The sequence below is a fragment of the Rhinolophus sinicus genome, chromosome 2, assembly GCF_057876585.1.
Source record: "Rhinolophus sinicus isolate RSI-liver-muscle chromosome 2, RSI-T2T, whole genome shotgun sequence".
Taxonomy (NCBI): Eukaryota; Metazoa; Chordata; class Mammalia; order Chiroptera; family Rhinolophidae; genus Rhinolophus; species Rhinolophus sinicus.
Window position 1 is genome coordinate 54,117,491 of NC_142502.1, and position 27,082 is coordinate 54,144,572.

Sequence of the window (27,082 nt, forward strand, 5' to 3'; positions counted from 1 at the left end):
TAATTTAAAGTTCTCTACACTTTATCCAGCTTTAATTGTTCATGAAACATGTGCTATTCCTTTATAAAGCCAGTAGTCCCTGTAATGCGTGGTAAGCCTACTAAGAAAGGTGCAGAAGTGAGCCCAAGTTTACCCTTGCTGGCGTCACCTCTGCAGTGTCATGCTGCATCAAACTCTAGAAGAAATGAAAGGATATGACCAAGGCAAGTGTCTGGTACCTTTCTCCAGACTGCTCATGGTGATTGTCCCCTAAACTGTGAGTAACGTAGGACACTCAGGTAGGAAATAGGAAGGCCATCGGTGGTCCTTTTTAAGGTACCTAAGTTTGTCTTCCTTTTCTGTCCAGTAGGGGGTAGTCTGACACCAGAATTGTTTATGAAAAGAGAGCAAGAACTCTCAATCTATGGTCACCAACTGTCTTCACTGGAGGAAGAGCCATCCAAACCAGGATAGATCTTGCTATCTTGATGACTCAGACCTGCCACTCAAACGTAATGTTAAATGATATCAGAACAAAGGCAGCCACTCACTCTAGATGTATTAAACTGTGTCTAAACTGCAGATAAAAGAAAGAAGAGTTAGTGTTTAGTCCTTTGCACGAGCAGCTCATGCTTTTGCAGATCCACGCTCCAGGTGTGTGTGTGCTGCTTTATTTCCCCTCTTTAGAGTCTGTTTTTGAAGGTTGAGATGTTGGCCCCAGAGCCTCTATCGCTAAATCATTGCTCTGATTGGATGTCACCATAACTATGGAAAGTTTGCCCACTCCTGCTCCCTTCTTAGAAGCAGGCTGAACTCTAGATTTGACCCCTTCTCTAGTTAAAGTCAAGATGGTTTCCAATGTGCAACAATGTTCTTAGATGGTAGAAACTTGAATAAGTGCAGCATCACCTAATTCCTAGAAAGCCAAGTAGTCTATGTACAAACTTGAACGTTTAGATTTGTATTGTCCAACATGCTAGATTTGTATTGTCCAACACGCTAGTAGCCACTAGTGACAGGTGCCTTTTAAATTTATTAAAATTAAATTAAATGCAACACTCAGTTGCTCAGTCATACTAGATACATTTTGGAGCTGGATAGCCACACGTAGTCAGTACCAGACTGTGCAGTTGCAGGACATTTCCATCTTCTCAGAAAGTGCTGTTGAACAGAACTGGTTGAAACAGAGGGTGGGTCCCATTCTGCGTCCTTAAAGAAAACTTTCCAAAAGATCGCCTCTCCATACTGCTATTTTCATTAATCACCTCACCAGGGTAAGTGCTGGAAGGGGACTCCTCCTTGGTAGGGGCATCCAGTCCAAGTCTATAAGGACACAGACCATTGATAAGGTGGTGACAGGTGGGCACTGTTCTTCAATGCTGCCTTCTTTGTGACTGTTTTAGCCTCTTGGGCACCAGAGAACAATGTTTTGTGTTGGTTTTTTTTTTTAATAATTGAAAAGAAGAGAAAAATTAGATTATAAATGAGCCTTGCGCAATCTATTCACACCTGAAGTATTAGGGAAAAAAAGACTGAGCTTAGGAAAGAAAAAGGCTGTAAACCTGGTATCACATTTTTGCAATTACTGAAAACTCTTCTTCATGCTCATTTTTTTTTTCTTCTCTTCTAGTTTCTTCATCAAAATGTGAGGTATTTGTAACACTTGGGAAGTGTTTAAAGAGAATACTTATTTAAAGACTGTAAAACTTTGATTTTTTAGGCTAACTGCAAAGAATCGAGAGAGGCACAATTGGTGTCATTATTAATAGTGCTTTCTTTTTCTCTCAAAAATGTCCCAGTATGGGGGATAAATTATGTGGTCACCGCATATGTTATGTAATAAATCCTAAATGTTTACAAATTGACTAATGTTAGGGATGCCTTCCTTGTTTATATTTTAGTTTGAATTTCTCTCTAAACTGCCATGAAGCTTACTTTCAACAGAGAGGGGTCTTTGTTTTCCCTTCTCTGCTCTGATCAAAACTTCATCACCCCCAGGAAGTCTCTGATCTCCTTTTAGGCCCCATCCCTATTCCTTTCTTTTTTTCTGGGCCATCAATATAAACTTTGAGAGAGGATTCTATGATTCTGTTTGGATTTACATACTCCTGAAAGAACATCGGTCTTTTCCTTACAAAACTGTTATTTTGTTGTGATACAGATTTGTTTTACATCTTTGACCAATTCTGTGCCTCAGCTTTTCCGTTTCTTAACTGGGGATGAACTGCCTCAGGGGATAAATGTAGTTGGTATATTTAAAAAGTGCTTTGAAGTTTCTAGATGAAAGATATTGCCATCATGCAAAGCATTAGTTAAGAAAGATACTAAGTTGTTTTTAAATATGTATCTCGCTTAATATCTTTAGAACACACAGCTGTTCTGAAAAAAAAAAAAAATACCCGCTTCCTGTCTTATTATTAATCACCACCCTCAATGACTTGGGAAAATATCAGTGGCTACTCATGCCCTCATGAAGATCTAGACATACTGCTTATTGGATCTTCCCTTTCCTTCCAAACACCTGCAAATAGAGGAAGAGGAGCACATTTTGTCAGGGTTCAATAAGTCAGGAGCCTCTGACAGAAAGACAGCTGCTGAAAGCCCTGTCTGGGGTGCACATGATTTCATTTGCATTTTGATTTCTGTGATTTAACTGAAGGCACAGGTTGTCTCTGCCAAATATCCTGGCCTACCAAGGGATGCCAGGTAGAACTGCCCAGAGCTGCCTGACTTATGAGGACCGCCACAGCAGCACAACCAGTGCATCTCTAAACATTCAGTAATAAAAAATCTGTTGTTCTTTAGTCGCCAGGATTTAACAAGCCTAATCCCTAGGAGAGGCGATAAAAATTCATTAATCTAATTAAATACTTCTTATTGCCAAAGTGACTTTGTAGAGTAGCTTTGCTGAAGGATAAGTGCAAAGTAAAATGGGGTCCCAGCAGAGAAACAAACGTTAGACTTGAGCAATCTGGTACACGCTTCATTAAACTCATAATTATCCTTTGGTTCTAAGTAGCTGATAATATTTAATGAGTATCCAAGATAATTTAAAGAAAATGTTTACTAATGAGGTACAAACAGTGCCATGGAACATGGATACCTAGGGTGCCATAACCATGTATCTTCCTGCTGAATCTTGTTCATTGGATATTGGGAGGGAGACCGCAGGCATTGTGACAAGCGTTTGAACCGAGTGAAGTGAAGTTGATGGTAAAAACATGTCGCTAAAAGCCAAATGTGTAAAAAGTTCCAGAAGATAGAGAAAATACTAAGGGAATTTATTACTAGAATAGAGATTTGGAAAAATAAAATTGTTGAGAAAAGACCAAATGCTGTGTTACATGAGAAATAGTTTAAGGGCTTGGGGTGTTTCTGATCTTTGAGGAGCTGTCCGATGGAAAAATAAATAAATTTGTCCGGATGCTCAACATCACTAGTCATCAGGGAAATGCAAATCAAAACCACAATGAGAGATCATCTCTCACCTGTCAGAATGGCTATCATCAATAATAAAAAACAAGTGTTAGTGAGAATGTGAAGAAAAAGGAACCCTCGTGCACTGTTGGTGGGATTGTAAATTGGTGCAGCCACTATGGAAAACAGTATGGAGGTTCCTCCAAAAATTAAAAATAGAACTACCATGTGACCCAGAAATTCTACTCCTGGGCATTTATACAAAGAAATCCAAAACACTAATTTGAAAAGACATATGCACTTCTATGTTCATTGCAGCGTTATTTACAATAGTCAAGATATGGAAGCAACCTAAGTGTCCATCAATAGAGGAATGGATAAAGAAGATGTGGTACATATATACAATGAAATATTACTCGCCTTAAAGAAGAATGAAATCTTGCCATCTGCAACAATATGGGTGGACCTGGAGGGTAGTATGCTGAGATAAGTCAGACAGAGAAAGACAAATATCATATGATTTCACTGATATGTGGAATTTAAAGAACAAATCAATGAACAACAGCAACAACAACAAAAACAGAAACAAACTCATAGATACAGAGAACATTTTGATGTTTGCCAGATAGAGTGGAGTTTAAGGGGTGTGTTAAAAAGTTGAAGGGGATTAATAAGCCCAAATTCCCAGTTATAAAAGTAGTCACAGGGATGGAAAGTACAGCATAGGGAATATAGTCAATAATATTGTAACAACTATGTATGGTGTCAGATGGGTACTACATGTATTGGAGGGATCACTTTGTAAGATATATAAATGTCTAATTGCTGTATTGTCTGCAATGTTTGTAACACGTGCAACTAATATAATATTGTATGTCAGCTATAATTAGAAAATAATTTTTTTTTTTTAAAGCACAAAATGAGGACCAGTGGATGGAAGCTCCAAGGAAATAGATTTGTAATCAGCCTAAGGAAGAACTTTCTAATACTTAGAACTAACTGAAAGTAGAATGGACTTCTTTGAGGGGTAATGAGGTCCTAAGCGTTGGTTGGATGGCCATTTTGGGGAAATACTAAGGGGAATCTTTGGAAGTGTATTAAATATTTTATTCTCCTATCTCTGCAAAAGAATGATACATCTCTGACCTGTTGAACTCAAGAGTGATCACATGATTTGCTCTGACCAATAAGATGTAAGTAGAAGTGACACCTACCACTTCCAGAGAAAGGGCAGGGTTTGCTCTGTCTCTTTTCTGTTTGCCATAATAACTGACAGTGTGTGGTCAGCTCGGGCCCTGCGTGAATATTGTGCAGAACAGAACTACAGCTAACCTGCAGTACACATGTAGCATGAACAGAGACAAACCCTTGATGCTTTTTTAAACCATTTGGATTTTGGGGTTGTATATTACTGTAAAATAACAGCCGATCCTGACCGATACAGACTATATATCCTGAGCAAAATACACTATTCAAAAGTACTTCTATAGCTGAGGTGTTATAAATATTTTCATAAAAAGCACTTAAATGTATGATCCTATCTATGGTATCTTTTACTTCTAGCTTTTTAATTCCTTTACTTTTTTAGTCACAGTTGAGTTGTAATTATTAGAGGTTATAAAGTCAGTGAAAAATCATGAATTGTCAATATTACCTTTGAAAATAATGAAAAACATTCATAAACAGCAATAAACAATAGTATATATACAATCCTGTAAGTATTACATATGCATTTATAATTAAGTAGTTGGATTGTCTTTCAGCATCATGTTGCATGACAATACATATCTTTCAATTCTTGAATTACAAACAGTGTAGCAAGATGCTCATGTTTTGAAAGCTATCAGGAAACTAAGACCAAACTAACTGAGGAAACAGAAATTGCTGTCTCCCATCTCATGCTAACTGGAGCATACACTCAGTGAGTGGAATGGCAGGTGGAAACATCCGCATGGTTTAATGTTCTTTTTCCTTACCCTCAGCCTGGTGTATTAAGGTGAATTCACCTAAGTTGTATGTGCTTACGATGCAGCGCTGTCATATTGCACTTCTTTTCTTCTTTACTGTATGTAACGTCAGTGTTGGAAAGCAAAGCTAGACCCTGAATTCAAATTTCAAGGGGTCACAGGCTTGGGGAGACTACCAAATTTGGACAGTAGCCTTTTGTATTTCTTCCTTGCCAGGGATATTTTTTTGGGGTTAGGGGGAGATGTGTCCTTCAATTGTACCCCCTCCCCAATATCTACTAATTCTTACCTTGGCCAGGAGTTGGCAGAACATTGGGCTCAAATAACAGGGCAGCTACTTTCTCTTAGCCCGCTTCACCTGAGAATAAAGAAGAAAGGAGACAAAGATGCAATAAACTGTGTTGCAAGAAAAGCTTTTGGTCCTGAAGGCAGCTGGATTGAGAATGAAACTAAATCATTGTTTCATAAAGATTCTATGAACTATGCTTCGTTTTTTTGCCTACTCTCTTTAAGAGGAGACAAGTAAAATAAAGGGATAAAGCATTTTATTGGCTCCTTCTCTTCATAGTAATAGTAGCAATGTTGATGTGCAAGGCAAAGCGAAGGTGATGGGAGAGAGGAGGAAGGTGGTAGCAGGATTCAAGGGAAGACAAGGCAAGGCTAGACTCATTTGCGTCTTCTTGTGCCAATGCACCAAAGAGGTTATGTTTGTCACAGATTACAAGAAAATGTTAAGTAAACTAACAGCCTCAGCAATTGAACCGATTCTCAAACCCTGTGGTTACTCAAGGATTATGATTTTGGATATTGTTATCAAATCCTAATTCCTGGAATTTGTGAATGTTACCTTATTTGGAAAAGGGTCTCTGCAGATGTCATTGTTAAGAATCTTGAGGTGAAGAGATTATCCTGGATTACCTGAGTGAGTCCAACAAAGCCACCACCGTGTCTTTAAAAGAGAGAGGCAGAGGAGGTAGGATGGACAGAAGAGATGTTGTGATCATGGAAGCAGAGATTGGAAAGATGTGGCCACAAGTCAAGGAATGCTGATAGCCACCAGAAGCTGGAAGAGGCAAAGAATAGATTCTGTCCTAGAGCCCCGATTTCCGACTTCTAGCCTCAGGAACTGTGAGAGAATGAATTTCTGTTGTTTTAAGCTACCCAATTTGTGGCAGTTTGTTACAGCAATCCCAGGAAGCCAATAGAGATTTCTAATGAAAAATGTGAGAGAATTCTTTGGCCACCATTTCATGAATGTTGCTATCTGGGCATTCAGCCTCCTAGGAAATAGACAGAGATTTCCATGAAGGTTTCTATTAGATCCTCGCTTTTAATCATGGGCCCTGGATTCATTATGGAAAGCCCCCGCTCTGAAAGTTCTTCCTCTGGCAAAATGCGAGGTGCCCAGTTCCTCTAGGGTAATGTTAAGCACAACCCAGTCTGACTCATGAAATTCTGGTGGTTTGCCGGGTAGTGAGTGGGCTAAGGAAAGCCAAGGACTTTTGTACAAGAAAAGCAAATGGAATTAGAATGGGAAACTTTTGATTTTTACCACCTTGAGATGTCCTCTTCTACTGAAATGAATGTTTCTGGTTAAACTCTATATGCATGCAAATTTCAGTCTTTTCCAACCCAATGGGAGACTGGTTGCCTAATAGGTGAGAATTAGGGGGTCTATAAGCTGTAATGGTTTGGCTTCTGTTGCTTCACAAGAGGTGGAATTCTTACTTATAATAGAAAACTGACAACATTCCTTGGTATTTTCAGAGGAGGTATATATATGTGTGTATATATATATGTATATCATCAACAGGGATTAGGTAGAATGACTTCTTAACAGAACTCATCACAAGGCTCACATCTGGGGGGTGGTTTTAATGCAGCAAGAATGTAATTTTAACAGCTGCTTTTCCTGCTTCTGAGCGTGGTTTTGCAGATGTGTTGCCTATTGTGCGGCACAAAAGGTGCCAGCATAGTAAGCAGTCATCAATACAGAGTCAGTAGCTGTCTGTTCACATCCTGGAAGTATAAGCACATGATAATGGCCTGAATACTTCATCTTGTAGACACAGTGAGATTCATAAAACTGTCTTTTAGCCATTTTAAAGTTGAATCTTTCTCACCCTCCAAAGCACTCCTTCAAAAACTAGCAGGCATTTTATAATTTGAGCAGAGAGGCTGATACTTTTAAAACTGCTTTAAGGGGCATAGTAAATGGAAATAGCTGTCTTAACTTCAGACCAGCTGGGAATGCAATCTCTATTTTATGTAAAATGAAATGATACCTGCTTAGCTTTATTTTTTAATACTCACCTTTATTATTTTTTCCTGCAGTTTATGCTATAGAAATATTCCACTTACAAAATCATACTCCCAATGTTAAGTTATGCAGGATGATTGTTTAAAGCTATTAGAAACTTTCCCATTGTCAGTTCATTCTTGATTCATTTGTACCCCCACCCCACCCTCCAATCAGTAACAGCTTTGCCCACATCTATACTTGTAGCATGAAATTGAAATTTAAAGCAATTTTCTGGGTAATTGAAAGTGTAAAACCTCACTCTACTCAGAAAATACTTTGTTTGGGCTCATTATCCAAATATGAGTTACTTCAGTTTTCACTTTTCCGGTTAAGACCATTTGAACGCTACATTCCCAAATTTTATTTCTACCTGCCTTCCATCCTACAAATCAAAAAGTACCTGTTCTGTTGTCTCATTCTGTCAGACCTTGCTCTTCACCTCCCAATATAACACTTAGGTTCTGCTAAAAGAGATGCTAGATTTTGTACTTAGCTTCCTGTGTTTGTTTAGGAAAAGTCTATCCCTTTGAGCTGTTATTTTAAAAAATATACTCTATTTGAAAAAACCACGTTATACATATATCACGATAGGTTGAAAAAAGCATGGGCTGTTTCTTCCCTATTAGATTACAAAAAAATAAAGTTTCTTAAGATATATATCTTTGCACATGAAAAAGATACGTTTCAATCCCAGAGAAAGCAGATGCCTTCCTTGGAAGCTGACTGTCAGTGAGGGATGGGGGAAGAAGCATTGTTCACATTTCCACTACCTTGAGTGAGAGAGCATAGTGATCCAAGCTGAAAAGAGTAAGATGAGGTTAGTTTCTACAATACACATGGATTACAGACCAACTCACACCATTTGGAAACAGGAAAGAGTTCAGTGTTCCTATAAGAAGAGCTTATCTATATTTACTCAAAAAGAACTACCATTTCTAAGTATGGATCCATTATAGGTTTTTGTTTTCTGGAGATTCAGTTGTCCTGTATTATTTGAATTTTTACATTAGCATGTCCTATGCTCTGTCTTTGGAAAGTCATTTGATTTCCAGCAGATCCAATAACAACTCCTCTCTGTATCATCAGCATGGACTGAAATACATTCTTCGTACATGTATTCAGCTGTTGACTTTCTTGATGTGGTTTTCTACTTTCATGATCCCACATTTTGGGTAGTATATGAACCATATTGCAGAGTTTGGCATTTTGGGGAGAATTCTTACGTATAGCTTAAATCTCACCTTAGAAAGGTCTTTTTTTTTCTGACTGAGATTCATAAATTTCTTGTACCTGGCCTTCAGGGCACAGTTTTTGGTGAATGGTTTTAGTTAACATCTTGAGTCAATGATGATCAGAGACTATGAAATTGGAGAATTCCCAGAAAAGCTAGAAATGTAATCTACCCCCAGTCCATCCAAACTACCTTAGGCCAGGTCTCATTAAACAGAGAATAAAACCAGGCATCGCTAGATTTTAGTACACTTAAGCCAGAACTTTTTTTTGGTTAGTAACTAATTTGAGAAGCTGAATAAAGCTAATAATTCTTTCCCTGTTAGTATAGTTCACACATAGAGATAACATTTTATGCATTAATCTTCTGAAACTCATCTATTACCTTTCACTAATAACCCAGGTGTTATTGTACTAAAATAACAGTATTGAAATAAGATACTGTATTAAAGAATGGAAAATGAAAGGAACAGTCCATATTCTATACCCAGTGGCTCAAAACGCTATGACTGGAGAGTGATTTATTATCTGAGCGTCTGGCTGCCTTTAGCTTAACAGGCTGGGTTGGTAAGGACAGGCCAAAGGATTCCTGACGCTCTTGGTTTCAATCACTTATAGCAAAGGAAATGGATATGGGGCATATAGTGAATACACTATCAAATATCATCTTCTAACCAAATAAGTAGACTTCTAGTGAATAATCTTCTGTTCCTCTTGTTTTAAGAATGATAATGACGGCAATTTCCGTTTCCATTGCTATGACTGATACTTTATCTAATACTGGATATCATGGACATTTGTGCCATAGTCTACTGAGGCTCAGAAGAACAATCTGGGACAATGTAAATAGATGTTTAGGATTTATTCAGTTATTTGTCAATTCAACAAGTATTTAATGAGGACCTCTATGTGCCAGTCCCAGCTTGTTGTTGGGGATACAGTAATGAACAAGAGAGATATGATTTGGAATAAACTTTTGTATGTCTATAAATAAATTGAGTGATTTCTCCCTGGGTAGTAAAAGCTGATTGTGAGGGGCAAATGTGTGTGTGTGTGTGTGTGTGTATTTCATATATATTTTTTCTTTAAAAATATCAGCAGCCAATGTCTGAATTAGAGGAAATGTGCTCTGGAAGAACATTTGGTGAGACTGGAAGAAGGAGGAGTCCAATGTGATGGATTTTAATTGCCAAAGTTGTAATGACTGATGGCAGGAATGGAGGTTCCTCAGTGCAGGGAATACCGTGTTTCCCCCAAAATAAGACCTAGCTGGATCATCAGCTCTAATGCGTCTTTTAGAACAAAAATTAATATAAGACCCGTTACTATATTATATTATGTTATGTTATATTATATTATAAGACTCAGTCTTATAGTATATTAAAATAAGACTGGGTCTTATATTAATTTTTGCTCCAAAAGACACATTAGAGCTGATGGTCCAGCTAGGTCTTATTTTTGGGGAAACATGGTAGTAAGAGAAGGCCACATTAAAAGTGAGAGGAGGGATCCCTTCACAAAGTGTAGAAAATTATCCTACTGCTTGGCTTGTGAGAGGAACTTACAATTATAATAAGTTATAAGGTGAGAAGATTTTGAAAGACCCAAGGAAAGTCTAGTGAATCAATTATTCCCACAACCATAAAAGAGCTTCCTCCTTTGTAGACAAAGATGAGAACAGCAATAAAAGCCCACAAGGAGCCGACACACCCGCTTACAACAATACGCCTGCCTGGCTTACGAAAAGGCTGACTGCAGGTGATAAAGCTGTCAAGGTGTAAAGGACACTTGTCAGGACTGCAAAGGGGACACACGTGGTGTCAGGGCCTCTGGCCAGCTTTACTTTAAAAAAAGTAAAGAACAGAAAGATTTAAAAATTTCAAGGAGTGCAAAATGCTATCAGCTGCTTTTCTGTCTATAGTAATAGTATGACTGGGAAGGCTCTTGTTATTAATGTTGCTTGTTATTAAGAGTTATTTTCCCCCCTGATTTTCTCCACCCCTTTGTGTATGGGGAAGCTATTTTTAGAGGTGGAATGAAAAGAATGCATTACAAGTAAAAATAAGTGATAAAAATAGGTTTTAAGCCATATATTTATTACGTATTTCAGCAGCTTCTCACACATTAGGTTGGAATCCTGACAAGTTTAAAAAAAATCAGTTATATCAAAGTAAAATATTTTTCCTTATATTATGAGTTAAACATTTACATCCCTTAAAAATTACCATACTGAGCAGTTTGGTACAACAATAGAGTCTCCAATGTTATAGGGAAGACATCCAGGATAGGAGATCCAGTGGGCTTCTGTCAGCCATGATTGCCCAGCATCTTTTGCGCACCATTTCTAAATTTTGGTGGTTTTTCTATATTGTGAATAGTTTCTCAAAACTGAATCCAAACCTTTATTTCCCAGTTGTTCTCCTCTGCTGGGGAGCAGATATGTGACTTAGACTGTCATTCAGATGCACAAGAGTGAGACCTGAACACACAAGTGAGAAACACGAGGTGGTGTCCTGGGAAGGGATCCACTAGCCAACACAGTTGTGGAGGCATCTATTTCTCTAGGGACCTGTGATGGAGCCCCTAGATGCTGTTAGTGTGTTGATTCTGCTGTGCAGTTTATGACTTTGAACTTTTAACTAGACAGAGTGGATTCTGTTATTTGCAGCTAAGAACCATCGGTAGAAGAGGTTAAACAATTGCCTTGAAATTTCCTGGTAAATTAGAGAAAGAGCCAGAATTAGAACGAAGCTGTCTTATTCCCAAGTTTCAGATCCCAAGTGGGATTAACACAACATGGAAATCATGTGTCCCTAGTCTTACCACTTAGCTGAGATGCAGCCTGAGGTCCTTCTCTGTTCAGTTCTCTAGGCTAGGAGTCAGGGGGTCAGCAGACCAAATCTGGCCTACTGTTTGTTTTTGTAAATAAAGTTTTATCAGGACACAGCCATGCCCATTTGTTTATGTATTATCTGTGGTCGCTTTCACACTATAACAGCAGAATTGAATAGTTGCCATAGAGATGGGATTGCATGTAAAGCCTGATATATCTACCTTCTGCCCTTTACAGATAAAGTTTGCTGACCCCCAATTGGTAGGCAGTCACTACCAATCAGTAGGATCTGGCAGGTAAAACTAAGCCGGTTTGGCATCCATGGTCTAACAGGTCCTGTTAGTCACCCATTGCTGCTTTTGTTAGCAATTATTAGCATTCCACATGCTCTCTGACCATAAGGCTGGTGGAGATGGGACTGTACCGACATAAATACCGTGTTTCCCTGAAAATAAGACCTAGCTGGGCCATCAGCTCTAATGCATCTTTTGGAGCAAAAATTCGTATAAGAGCCGGTATTATATTATATTATATTATATTAGACCCAGTCTTATATTAAAATAAGACCGGGTCTTATATTAAAATAAGAACTGGTCTTATATTAATTTTTGCTCCAAAAGATGCATTAGCCCTGATGGTCTGGCTAGGTCTTATTTTTGGGGAAACGTGGTAAGGGAACACATCCATGCACGTCAGAGAATATGTACAGTATTCATTCTGTTGCCTCCATTTGAATTTCTTTTAAAGTGGATAATTTAGGAAGCTGTGCTTTTTCACTAAGTAGGTATTGCCTCTGTAGATGATTAGACTGATAGATTTAAACAACAACAAGAACAACAACAAAAAAGGAAGAAAACGAAAACTGATCAAGATTGTTTCCTTTCTAAGCTGGTCTTTAGTAAACGTCTTCAATCAAACTGGACATTGGCCACCCTTAAAAATAATTGATTCAAGTCCATAGGTCATAACTTCAGCTCCAGAAGATCAATATTGTCTTGATGCCTATACCTCAACTTTTGATGCAGAATGATCCAGATAAAAGAAATTTAGCTTCTCAGAACCTTAGGAGGAAGTTACTGAGTTGACCATATCTCCAGCTGATAACCCGGTTAGTTGCCCATCTGCGTAGAACGGGCTGGTGGTTTGCTGAATCTGCCAATCTGTTTCATGCCGAGGTTTCATACATGCTGCTTGCTCCCCTTCTGCAGCATGTGCATTCTTCATTACCTAACTAGCTTTTCCTAGTCCTTTGAGACTCAAGCCCTGGGCCATTCCTTCCTGAAAGATTTTTCTGATCTCTGCCCTCTGGGCTTACCTCTGTTGTGGGCTCTTCATACCATTTGTGTCCATTTACTTCTCTGCCTTGCACAGTTGACTGTGCAGATGCTGGGCCATTTATCTCTGTTCCCTGCACACAGATGGTGTTCAAGTATGTTTATTAAAAGAAGAGGCAATCTTTTTGTGGTCCAGAGGCAGGGCCTTGTGAGTAGAGCTAAGCTTTCTTTTGTGGCTTATTTTTCAGCAAAGGATTACATTGCAGTGGGGCTTTTAATTAGATTCTGAACCAATTTGTTTATTTGTTTTAAAATGTATGGAGAGAGAAACAGGAAGAAACTGCATTGCCATGTAATTCGAGGTAGTGGGATTTAGAGTGATTTTTAAATTTTGTCTTTATGCTTTTCTGTATTTTCTAAACTTTATACATGGGTGTTATAAAGAAAAATAGAGATTAATAACAGTTAAAATATAAAATAACTGAAATAAGATATCAAAGAGATGAGTTACTATTTATTATAAAATTCAAATATTTTAACAAGCATGTTAGCCAGTTTTAAAATTCTAAATAAAATATCAGTAACCAGAAAACAAAAATAACCTCAGACTAATTTTATAAAAACTATATAATGATGCTGAAACATTAAGATGGTTGGAATGAGTATCTGGTTGTATAAGCTTCATTTGGCTCTGGATTAACTCGGGAGTGTTCAGCTTGCTTTTTCCTCATTTATCCCAATGAGCACAGATGGACAGGTTTTAGAATTGTCCTTTATCAACAGGTCCTCTGTATCTTATAGAAGGAATGCAAATGAAAAGGTTTCCAGGAGTGGACAGGGATGGAGGGCGGTGGGGCTTCATTGTCAACCAGACTCAGAAAGCATTCGCTATACACTCAGACAATGGTTGGGGATTGTAGTCATTTGTAGGTCCCGCCATCAGCTGCAGGATTCATGAGTAAAAACAACCCAGTGCAATGGACAAGTGGTTGGTTAGTAAAGTGTTAAAATTACCTACAGACAACCCTAAAACAAAAGACTCAAATGCAAATCCTTACTGTTAGGAGTATAAATGTAGCACGATGAAGAAAATTCTAAAAGGAAGAATGCTGGTAATTCTGATCATGGTCAAGAGAAAGCTGAAAGCTGTGTGACTCTAGAGGCAAGCTTGTAGGCACCCACTGAAAAGGCTTGGGTTGCTCATGCAGGGGGTCACACAGCAGGTACGATGCTGAATTCACTCATAAAACCCGCACATTAGAACACTCAGACATCAGCCAAGTTGTTAATGGTTTATGTTTACCCCAGAATATCTTTCAAATGATCTCTCACAAGTTTATAATACTTTCATATGGTGAGTTTGGTATGTATCTAGGCCTCAGTTCCCAAACAACTAAAGTTCTAGGTTGAGATTTTTGAAATTTTATTTACTCTATTGTGTTTTATTAAAAGTTTTTATAAAAATATAGCTAACACATAAATGTTATATTAGTTTCAGGTTTACACCATAGTATTCAACATTTATATGTCTAAAGAAGTGATCACTGTAAGTCCAGCAACGATCTGACGCTGTACCACGCAATCACAATATTATTGACTATATTTTCTATGCTGTATATTACATCCCCAAGACCTATTTGTTTATACATGGAAATTTGAACTTTCTATTCTGTTTCACCTTTTTCTCCCCTTTTTAAAATTTTCAATTACAGTTGACATTCAACATTTTATATTAATTTCAGATGTACAGCATAGTGGTTAGACACTTATGCTTGTATAATTTAAGAAGTGATTCCCTGACTAGTCTAGTACTCACCTGGCACATCACTTAGTTATTACCATATTATTGACTATATTCCCTATGCTTTACTTTATATCCCCATGACTATTTTGTAAGTACCAATTTGTATTTCTTAATCCCTTCATCTTTTCACCCTGCCCCCCAACCCTCTTTACATCTATTACCTGGATACCATACATAGTTATTACCCATCTGACACCATATAATATTATTGACTATTGTGTAACAACACAATAGTCAATAACAACTAGTCCACAACACTATTGTGTAACAACCAATTTGTACTTCTTAATCCCTTTTGTTTTTTCACCCACCCTCAACCCCCCTTCCATCTGGCAACCATCAAAATATTCTCTGTATCTATGAGTTTGTTTGTTTATTTTGTTCTTTAGATTCCACTTATAAGTGAAATCATATGACACTTGTCTTTCTCTATCTGACTTACTATACACGCCACAATATCCTCTGGGTCCATCCATGTTGTTGCAGATGGCAAGATTTCATTCTTTTTTATGGCTGAGTAATATTCCATTGTATGTATATACCACTTCTTATTTATCCATTCCGCTATCGATGGACATGCAGGTTGTCTCCATGTCTTGGCTATTATAAATAATGCTGCAATGAACATACTGGTGCACATCTCCTTTCGAAGTAGTGTTTTGGGTTTCTTCTGATAAATAACCAAAATTAGGATTACTGGGTCCTTCTTTGTCTCTTGTTATAGTATTGCTACCCCAGATTTTTTTGTTTTTTTTGTGTTTCCATTTTCATGAAATATATTTTTTCATCCCTTTACTTTCAGTCTGTGTGTGTGTTTTGATCTGAAGTGAGTCTTTTGTAAGTAGCATATTTAAAGGTCTGGTTTTCTTATATATTCAGCCATCCTGTGTCTTTTGATTTGGAGCATTTAATCCATTTACATTGAAAGTAATTATTGATAGACATGTAGTTATTGCCATTTTATTATTCATATTATATATATATATATAGTATTTTTTTTCATCTTAAAGATGTCCCTCTAAGATTCCTTCTCATACTGATTTGGTGGTGATGAACTCCTTTAGCTTTTTCTTGTCTGAGAAGCTCTTTATCTGTCCTTTGATTCTAGATGATAGCTTTGCTGGGTAGAGTAATATTGATTGTAGGTCCTTGCCTTTCATCATTTTGAATATTTCATGCCAATCCCTGCTGGCCTACAAATTTTCTGTTGAGAAATCAGCTGACAATCTTATGGGGGCTCCCTTGTAGGTAAAACTAACTGCTTTTCTCTTGCTGCTTATAAGATTCTCCCCTTGTCTTTAAGCTTTGGCATTTTAATTATGATGTATCTTGGTGTGGGCCTCTTTAGTTCATCTCTGCAGTTCCTAGGCTTGTATATCTATTTCCTTCACCAGCATAGTGTTATTTTCAGTCATTATTTCTTCAAATAGGTTTTCAATTCCTTGCTCTCTCTTTTCTCCTTCTGGTACCCCTATGATGCGAATGTTAGTATGCTTGATGTTTTCTCAGAGGACCCTTAAACTATCCTCAATTTTTTGGATTCTCCTTTTTTTTTTCTTTGCTGTTCTGATTGGGTGTTTTCTGCTACCTTACCTTCTAGATCACTGATTCGATCCTCTGTTTCATCTAACCTACTGTTGATTCCCTCTAATGTATTCATTTCATTTATTTTATTCTTTATTTCTGACTGGTTCTTTTTTATGTTTTCTCTCTGCATTTTTGTTTCCTGTCTCTTTGTTGAAGTTCACCCTGAGATCATTGATCATCCTTATAACCAGTGTTTTGAATTCTGCATCTGGTAAATTAGTCGTCTCCATTCTGTTTAGTTCTTTTTTGGGAGCTTTGTTCTGTTCTTTCATTTGGGACATGTTTCTTTGTTTCCCCATTTTGGCGGCCTCCCTGTGTTTGTTTCTATGTATTATGTAGGGCTGCTATGTCTCTTGGTCTTAGTAGAATGGCCTTATGTAATAGGTGTGCTGTGGGACCCAGTGGTGTAGTTGCCATGGTCACCTGAGCCAGGTGCTCCATGTGTCTCCTTTGTATGGGTTGTGTGTGTCCTCCCCTTGCAGCTGAGCCTTGGTTGCTGTTTGCATATCAATGGGAGGGATTGACCTCAGGCTCATTGGTTGTGAGGGTTGGCTGTGACTATAGTGGGTAAGTTGTGGTGCAGGGGCTGACCCTACAAAGCAGAACTCACTTTAGCAGGACTCTGGTGCCTTCCCCATCTGCCCTTTGGGTGTGTCATCCTTGGAGGCCGCCAGGTGATGCTTGGCTCGGTTCTATGCTGGCCACTGGGAGTGCCAGCCCCGGGACCTCCTGGGAGGGGCCCCACTGCAGGCCATTTCAGCCATAGCCTGTACTCTGCCTGGGGTCACTTGTCATGAGCCACAAAAAAATTTGCACTGTGCTTGGAGGTGCCTTGAGAGGCAAAGCCACAAACCAAGGCTGGCTGTCACTAGTTCAGGGCTTAGGGCTACTCAGCCAGAGGTAGAGGACATGCTGAAGCTGGATTCTGCTCGTTTGGGTTTTGTGAACCTTTGAGAGATTTTAGGAAAGTCTGCTGCCTGACCCAAGGTAGGCCATTTGTATGGAAAAGCCACTGGACATGGCTTGGGTGGGCCCAAAAGTTGGGAGGGGCGGGGAATCAGAATCACAAGGGTGGGGCAAGGTTAATGGAGACTTAAATATGGTGGCCACCTGTGTCAACATGCAGGGAGGAGGAGTGCTCAACAAAGAAACAATGGATTCCGCCAGCTTCCCCATTCATGAAAAAGCTGCCCCTCCAGCCCTCACTCTGAAGCCACACAACTCAATTCCTCCCCATGTGTCCCTGGCACCTTTGAAGCTGCTGCCCCAGCGCTGAAGTTCAGAGCGAGTGAGTCCATCAGCTTGTACGTCCATGCGCAGGTCCTTTAAGAGGGTCACCTGGGACTGCAGCCACCCTCCGGCTCACTTAGTCACAATCTCCACTGGTTTTCACAGCCAGAAATTATGGGTACTTCTCAACCCAGCATTGACACCCTGGGCTGGGGAGCCTGATATAGGGCTAGGACCCCTTGCTCCTCCAGGGGTTACCTCCACAGTCAAGATATCCCTGCTAATTTTTAATGGTCACATGTGGGTGTGGGACCAATCTGTTCTGTGTCTCTGTCCCTCCTACCAGTCTCAAGGTGGCTGCTTCTGTATGTCCTTAGTTGTAGGGCTTTGGTTCAATTAGACTTCAGGCACTTTGCATTAATGGTTGTTCTGTAGTTTAGTTGTAATTTTAATGTGGTCATGAGAGGAGGTAAGCACAGCGTTTATCCGCTCTATGACCTTGACTAGAAATCTACTCTATTACATGTTAATTCATTAACAAACACATCTGAAGGCATAGGAATTCTTCTAGGTACACATAAGTAAATAAAAAATACATAAAAATCTTTGGGAAAAGATATTGTTCCATTTCCCATTATTCAAATTTAAGAACTAAATTTTGAATGTGTTGTAAAATGCATGGGTTCAGTAATATTTTCTATATTAGAAATAATTCAGTTCATAATTCTATGATCAAATGAAATAATCCGTTTTTTACTCAAACAGTGTTCATGTTCTGTTTATAATAACTATTTTGACTTTGTCATTCTGCACCTGGGAGCATTTGTCACTGTGGCATGGTAATTATTATTATTATTATTAAATTAAAGATAGAGTTCTAGGGAATATTTCAGATGGTATCCTTCAAAAGCAGGTATGTAGAAATCAGTTTTTAAGTAAACTGGATAGTTAGAAACCCCTGCCTTTCTTTACTTCCAATCTCAAAGCTCTGTGATGATTCATCCTGCAGTTGTAGGCTGGGTGAAGCACTATTAACCCTGCTCAGTTGACACTAACCCCAGTTCTGTTACTCAGCTTTGCTGAGGTATCATAACTTTAATATATATTTTTTTATAATTCTGACAGAAGATAGAATACTTTTGTGTTATTGTGTGATTAAATTGTTTCTCATTTTCAGGAAAATCTCACATTTTAAAACCTAAATGCTTTTTCATCTCCAGGGCACAGGTTGGATGACCCCTTCTCATTACTGTAGCATTTCCCCCTCTTAGGTGGTGGGGAGTCTTGGTGTAATTGGAAGAATTATTGCATTTGTCTTTTGGAGGTTTTCTGCATCATCACTCGCACTCCTTGAGGCCACCGAACTACTCTGCTTATTAGTTAGTATTCCAGGCTCATGTCACCTGCAATGTGCTCATTCTTCAGAGTACCTGGGGAGGTAACTCCCTATTACCATTTTACAGATGAGAAAACTAAAACTTGAAGGGATTAAGTAATTTAATCAATTTTAGACAGTGCCTGTCCATGCAGTGTGGAATGGAGGATGGATGGAGCAGCAAATGTGTTCAGAATAGACTACAAACCTGATTTATTCAGGACATTGCCTTCTTCATCCCTACCAGCCTCCTTAAATCCCTCTTCCTTCCCCTCTTTTCCTCAGTAAGTCTTTTCCCATAAATTCCCTAGTAAGTGACTCAGCCCACTTCTCCCCAACATTTTACTTTGCTTGTGTGAATGGAGCCTTAGGGAGCTGGGGGTGGTGGAGTTTTGCTGGATTTTGAGTAGTTTATCATCCCTGGTTAGAACATCTTGGATACTGTTTCACTTCTCAGCACTGGACTTATGCTGGATATCCAACAAGAGGGTCCTTAAGCCATGCTATTTCTTATTTGCTCAGGGATTTTTGACTCCATGAGGATGAGGTTGATAAGGTATCATTAGGGTAACTATTGTCTATTGGGAATCATTGCACCCATATATATCTCTGTAGACATCATTTATTCACTCATTTGTTCATTTCCTTGCTCAACAAATATGATGTGTCAGACACTGTCACAATCATATAATGGACAAAAAGAATAAGAGCAGGGGCCGGCCCGGTGGCTCAGGCGGTTAGAGCTCCATGCTCCTAACTCCTAAGGCTGCCGGTTCGATTCCACATGGGCCAGTGGGCTCTCAACCACAAGGCTGTCAGTTCAATTCCTCACATCCCGCAAGGGATGGTGGGCTGTGCCCCCTGCAACTAGCAACGGCAACTGGACCTGGAGCTGAGCTGCGCCCTCCACAACCATGATTGAAGGGACAACAACTTGACTTGGAAAAAAGTCCTGGAAGTACACACTGTTCCCCAATAAAGTCCTGTTCCCCTTCCCCAATAAAAAATCTTAAAAAAAAAAAAAAAAAAAAAAAAGAATAAGAGCAAATGTGCTCATGGAGCTGTTCCAGAGGGAGAGACAAACAATAACCAAGGAAACAAACAAACAAGATAATTTCACTTTGTGACATGTAGTGAGGGAAATAAATGGGGGATTTGACAGAGAATATCCCAAGAGGATGGTTTTATAAATAAAATTGTCTGGAAGACCACTTTAAGGAGTTGCTTTTTGCACTGACACCTGACAGAAGGGAAGGGCTCAGCCAAACCAGAACCTGGAGAAAGACAATACCGGGACGTGGGAACAGGAAAATGCTCAGAGTTGGGGATGAATTTGACTTATTGGAGGGATTGAAGAGGCGCCACTGTAGTTGGAGCCTAGTGTGTGAGAGTGTGGTAAGCAATGGGGTAGGGGCAGAGCTGGTGGGCTTTGTCAGTAATAGTGAATCTCAGCTGGAACACAACATCACAGTCAAACTGGCTGTTTCCAGAGACTGTCCATTTGACTGGTCTATGCCTTGTGTTAGATAGTTAGACTCCCACCCCCATCATAGGCCATGGCAGAGATGATTGTTCCATAAAAGCATATGTTTCAGTATTTCCTGTTAAGTGTCCCAGGCTATCAACATAAGGTAAGCTGTCAAGAATTGAGGAGCTCAGTCCCCAGAGAGGTGACCATTTCACCCCCTGAGGACATGAGCTGGAGCAGAGCACAGGTTGCTCCTGTTCCTGTTCTGACCTTCCTGTTTATCCAAATCATTCTGAGACACTTGCATTTCCTTTGGCAGCCCACACAGCACTTAACCTTCACCATGCAAATTAGTATTAATCTATCAAGGATTCTAGGCTAGCTTGTTTTTGTCCCCATTAACCTCTGGCTAGCCCTACATTTCTTCAATAAAGAGAACTCCATTTCCTAATCAATGGTCACTTCCAGATGGAAATCATAATTATGTTTATACAGCATTTGGTTAGCATACACAGCTTTTATGAGGGTGATTGATAGAAATGAGGCAATGGGACTGAATGGGTCTCATGCCCTCTTGTTTTGCTCATCTGATTTTGCAGGTTATGTAGAGTGGGCATATATTGATTGTCCAAACAGGGATGCTTTTGAGAATGAAGAGGACTCTATTAATAATTATACCATGAAAACAGACATAAACAGGAATGGGTAGTCACCCCAGGTTTTCAGTATTTGGATACCCCACACTGTTATTGTATTTTCTAGGTTTTTTCATATAACAATGAATGACAGTCACTCTCTCTTGCCCCTTCTATTACAATCAAGTGCATTAATTCTGTCCATTTTATGGGTCTAAAGACAAAGTCACAAAATGACTTTTTCCATAGATTGTCTTTTACTGGAGGCTTATGCCAAGCTTAGGAAGGAAATAACTAAGACAAAGCTTGTAACCTCAGGACTGCACTGAGGCGCTAGATGGTTGGGAAAATGGCAGAGAGGTCTCAAAGATGTTTGCCTTCCTCACTCTGTATTCACCTCCCTGCATGAGGAAAGCATCCCTGAGAAGGGAAAGGTGGAGGTGGCATGAAGATAATTTCCCTGATGATCTCTGCTCAGACCTCCCACTAGTGACAGTGAAGGTGGAAAAGGAGTTATTCTCAAGACAGCAAATAATTTGCCACAGTGAGAAGAGCCTGTTGTATGTGCTACTAAGAAATGGACGGTCTTGAGGGAAAGGAATAAACCGGGTGAACCCAATTTATTACGCTTTGCATTACGGGAAAGAAAAATATATTAATATAACCCTGAATATCCTCAGTTGGCAATACTACTTCTTATCATTCTTTAATTTATTAGCAAATCTTTAAAAAGAGTCTTGGCTGAATGTTTGTTTGCTTTTTTGCTTAAAGAGCACAAAACTGTTGGATAAATTAACGTATCCTGTCCTCCCTCCGTAACCCACATTTAAGCCAAGATCTATCAGTTAAGATATTCTTCAGCTACTGAGTCCCAATGAATCTATTGGTAAGAGATTCTTTCAATTGGGATGATGTTCCTGAAGATACACATTATTCCTAAACAGAACCTGAGGGTTCATTTTTCCCTGAGGACAACTTTTCTTCAACTGACTGAAGTCTGCTAAAAGAGAATGAATACTTAGATGATTCAGGCTAACAAAGTATCTGATAGCACAATTGTCACTAGGGTTTTAGTAAGCCATGTCAACATTCTGGGATGTTGTTGACTCTTACAGGGAAGCTCACCTAATCCTCCAGTGACCCAGGTCCTCTTCTTCCCCTTCCCATGACGCATTTTTATTGTTATTTCTTAAATCTTTAAAAAATGAGCCTTCTCCTGTATTGGGAGAACTGTCTCCCCAAACTCCTGTTTGTGTGTTCAGTTCAGTGCAGCTCAGCCCAAAGCAAGTATTTTTAGGAAACAACTGGGATATAACTGTGTAACTAACAAATAAAACAGGGGTGGGGTTATGGTTCGATTCTTTGGAGAAATAGTAAGTTACCTAGTGTGAATCATACAGATGCAGGTTGAGGGATGGTCAACCCTACAAGTGTTTTGCCATCTAGACCAGTGTCCAAAAATGTACAATGTGAACCACATGTAATGTAAAATTTTCTGGTAGCCACATAAAAAAGCAGGTGAAATTAATTTTAATAATTTGTTTAACCTAATATATGCAAAATGTTATCATCTCAACATGTAATCAATATGAAAAGTATTAATGAGATATATTACATTTTTTTTATGCTAAGCCTTTGAAATCTGGACCGTATTTCAATCCAGCCTAGCCACACTTTCCATGTTCAATAGTCATATGTAGCTAGTGGCTACTGAGTTGGACAGGACAGTGCAGATGTAGACTATTGCTACTCGGAATGTGGACAGATGGCACTCTGTGAGCTGTTTGGTATAGGTCCACAATGAGATAGTTCAGAAATTGAAAGGAAGTGTTTGAAAACTTTGATAGCAATTTGACATTGCCATGACATTCAAACATGTGATCATTTTTAAAGTAATTTGTTCTTAATGCATTTCACAGAATATTAGTCTGCAATTGGAGAATGGGAGTGGGGGAGAAACCTGAATGTTCCTCACGGATAGTTTGAGAAGCCCTGCTCTAGGCTTTCCACCCTCCCTGACCCACACTTCTCAACCTCAGGTTAGCCTGGCAATCTGCAGAAATGGATCCCTTAAAAGTCACTGATACGGCTCCTCGTGGAACATTGGCTTCATTCTAGTTCTCATTTCTGTTTCACGATATTTAACTGTTGATCACCTCTTTTTTCTTAAAACTTTCCCTAAGATTACTGGTTCTCTTAGTTGATGTCTTCATCATCCTCCCACCTTCTAAATCCAAGTTCACTGGGGAATACCATGGTTGGAAGTGAGCTAATTTCGGAAGAGTAATTTGTCCATTGAGCATGTTGGGGGTGGGAAGCGTGGAGATGGGTCACCAGAGAGAGGAAGAGTACAGGTGTTAGAATTCTCCAGATAAATAGGAACAATAAGGTATCTATCTGTCAATCTAGCTAGCTAGCTAGCTACCATCTATCTATGAGAGACACTATAAGGAATTGAATCATATAATTATGGAGGCTGAGAAGTCCTAAGATATGCAGTCAGAAAACTGGAGACCAGGAGAGCTGGTGTGTGGTTTCAGTCTAAGTCTGAAGGGCTGAAAACCTGAAGAGCTGATGGTGTAACTTCCAGTCCCAAATCTTGTGAGGTAGAGACCCAAGAAGAGCCATAGTTCAGCTTGAGTCTGAAGACCAGAAAAGACCAATGTCCCAATGACTGCTCAAAGCAGTCAGGGAGGGGGAGTTCCCACTTATTCTGAGGAGAGTCAGCCTTTTTGTTCTATTTGGACTTTTAACTGATTGGATGAGGCCCACCTACATTGGAGAGTGCCAACAGCTTTACTGAATTTACTGATTCAAATGTTAATCTCATTCAAAAACACCCTCACAGACACACCAGAATAATGTTTAACCAAATGTCTGGGCACCCTGTGGTCCTATCAACTTAAAACATAAATTAACCATCACAGTGCATATGGAGTTCAGATGACAGGCATTGAGCTCGTATATAGGGAGTAGTCAGGTGGTATCTGGTGGTCGAAAGGAGAGGAAAGGACCAAGTTGAGAGGCCATTATGAGGGAGACAATGGCAGGATGTGTGTGTGGGGGGGTGTCAGTGAGGGAGCAGGTGAGACTGATTCTCAGGTTTGGGAAGCAGGATTCCAGGGAGGGCCAAATCTACCTGGCTGTCTCTCTAGCACCTGAAACGTAAAGTCAAAGTATCCAAAATGGAACCTCTTTTCTTCCTCCTCTCACTCCCAGCTCCTTCTCCTGCTTCTCCTGACTGCCATTCTGTGAACAAGATCACCATTCTTTCAATCATGTAGGTTCAAAACCTGGAGTCATCATTGCTTCCCTTCTCTTATGTTCCAACGCTTGTGGAGTCCTATGTAGAGTCTATTTCTACAGACTCTCTCTCTTCCAGCCTCTCGTTTCCATTCATGTTTCTTACCAACCAGCAAGACCAGACTCATTACCTCTAGCCAGACTCTTGCAATATTCTCCTAATGCATCTTCTTGTTATCAGCCTCTTCTTCAAACCATAGTTCATGTCACTGCCAAGTTGCCTTAAGAAAGAGCTTCAAGCCTGTCTTCCTTCCCTCAAATCCTCAATGTCCACTTATTGCCTACTAATGACAAGTCTCCTTCCCCAGGTATTCAAGGCCATCCATGACCTGCCTCTAGCAAATGTTTTAAGGCTCATCTTCACCCTGTGCTTTGAGATCTGTGTATGTTGGGCACTGGGCTAGACCCTGAGGGTACAGCCCTAATAGCATGGGAGGTCCTGGAGTGAAAAGTGGGGTTCACTGGGAGCACACAGTCAAGGGCTTTAACCTGACTTAGGGTTGTCGTTAAGTAGAGCTTTAAAGAATTTTTTTGGACTTAACCAGGAAGAAAAAAACTGACCTGCCCAGGCCTAAACTTTAGAAAGAATGTGATTCATTCAAGGGTCTAGAAGAAAAGCACATGGCTGAATCCACAGAGGAAAAGGACAAGCTCAGGATAATTCCAGAGAGAGGCATAAGGCAACTATCTTAACATGAGACTTAATTCTAAGGGCAGTGGGAAACCATGGAAGGATTTTCAGCAGGGCTGTCAAATGATCAGATTTGCCTTTTGAAAAGTTCACTGTAACTGCTTAGATTTTAACTATTGATTATCTCCTTCCCCCCACAAGTCTTTCTCTAACATTTTTAATCCTATGTTAATTTTTATCTCCGTGTAATTAGAAAATCCAAAACTTATTTGTCAAAGAAGCTATTTCATATAACATCTCTCTTGCATGCCCCATGTTCTTCAGAATACAATTTGAGAAACGCTGACTTAAATACTTTCCTCTGCCTGGATGCCTCCTTACCCTGCTGAAATCCAGTACATCTTGCCAGACCCAGATTTAACCCGTCTTTCCAGTCCTGGCACAAATACCTGGAGCTTCTCCAAGATCCCACTGTGAGCTCTACGGTCAGCTTTCTTCATCCCTTAAGCCAAGGCTCCTTTCAGATCTTAAAAGGCTACCATTTGAGGATACCCAGAGACCTCTGTCTTTCTTGAACTCCTATAGTGCTTCGTTAATGGATCTCCTGGACACCCTTCAATCGACCTTGTATTAGAGCAGATTGTGTGTGTCTTAATTCCCCCTTGGCGGCAAGGGTTGGGGGTTATTAGTTTCTGTGTCACACCCCTACTCTCTTGTCAAGAGGAGGAATTAGATTGCTATTTCGTTAATTCTTACCCCCTGAGAAGCCACCCTCCTACTATTCTAGGCCATAGCTCCTTTATATCTCCCAACCTTGTCTGGGGGTCTGTCCGGTGTGCTAGAGGGGAGAGCTCTCCCCATGCTCAGTCTATTGGGATCCTTAAAGCCCTAGCTAACTCCTGTCACCCATCCTATGTTTTCAGCCCCCAGAGGGAGGCTCTGGAATGCTTTCCAGAGATCCCCAAGGATACCTGGGATGCACAGACCAGAACAGGCATGGGAAGGGTACATTCATCTCTCTACTTAGGGCTTGCTCAGTTTCTCAGCCGGTCAACTAGGGAAGAGAGGTCTCTTTCTCTTGTGTCTTTGGGTGTTTCTCAGCCTGCCCCTAAGGACAGGCTTCCTTTGGTCCAAAGGGTTTCCCAGCTGCGTTTCCCGTTTTGTGATAGCCCGTGTGTGGTGAAGGCCAGTGGGGAGTAATGGCTTCTGTCAAGGAGCCTGTCCTCCCCCGCATCAGTGTCGGCTCCCCTTGGCAGGGCTCGTTCCTCTCACTCCTTGTGGGAAGGACTGTCAAAGGATGTCAGGATAAATTCTCTGCTCCTACTCACGCCTTTTCTTCCTCTCTCTCTTTCTCTCTCTCTCTCCTCTCTTTTGATTCTGTCTTGATGTCATCTCTTCAAAGTATACTACCTGTAAAATATTGATTCACAGCAGGCTGCATCTGCCAGGATCCGATTTCTCTTCTGCTGGCAGCAGTAATAAACTACCGCAGACACTGCAGACCTGGTGCCAGCTTCATCGCTGCTTCACACACTTCCGTCTGTCTTTTGCTTGACTCTACATAATGAAACGGAGTCCAGAGACATTTCAGAAGTAGAGAAACCAAGTAACAACCAGTGGGGACATAAAAGAACCACGGGAGACTACAAACGGAGGGTGTAGCAGGTATCACCTCAAGCAGGAGGGGAATCAGAATCTCCCCAGTTTCCCGATAGCAACTGGAAAAACAGCAAACGATAAACAAAGCCCCCCAGTTAACCGCCCATGGGAACATGATTGCAGTGGTCCTCTGCCTCCTCTGCCCTTCCTCCTTTCTCCCAGTCGTCGTGGGCCGGCTTATGCACTGCACCTTGAAGCACTGATAACTTATGAGCCCTGCTGGGAATATCAAACGTAGAGGGAGGTCTTATGAAACAGGGAGGTGAATTTTGTTTGCATCAGCAGGAGACAATTAATGGGCAGACAGATGGGCAGGGGGGTGAAGAGCTTGGGCTCTGTAGGCAGAACCTGGATGGGTACGTGGCTCTGCCACTTACCATCCATGTGA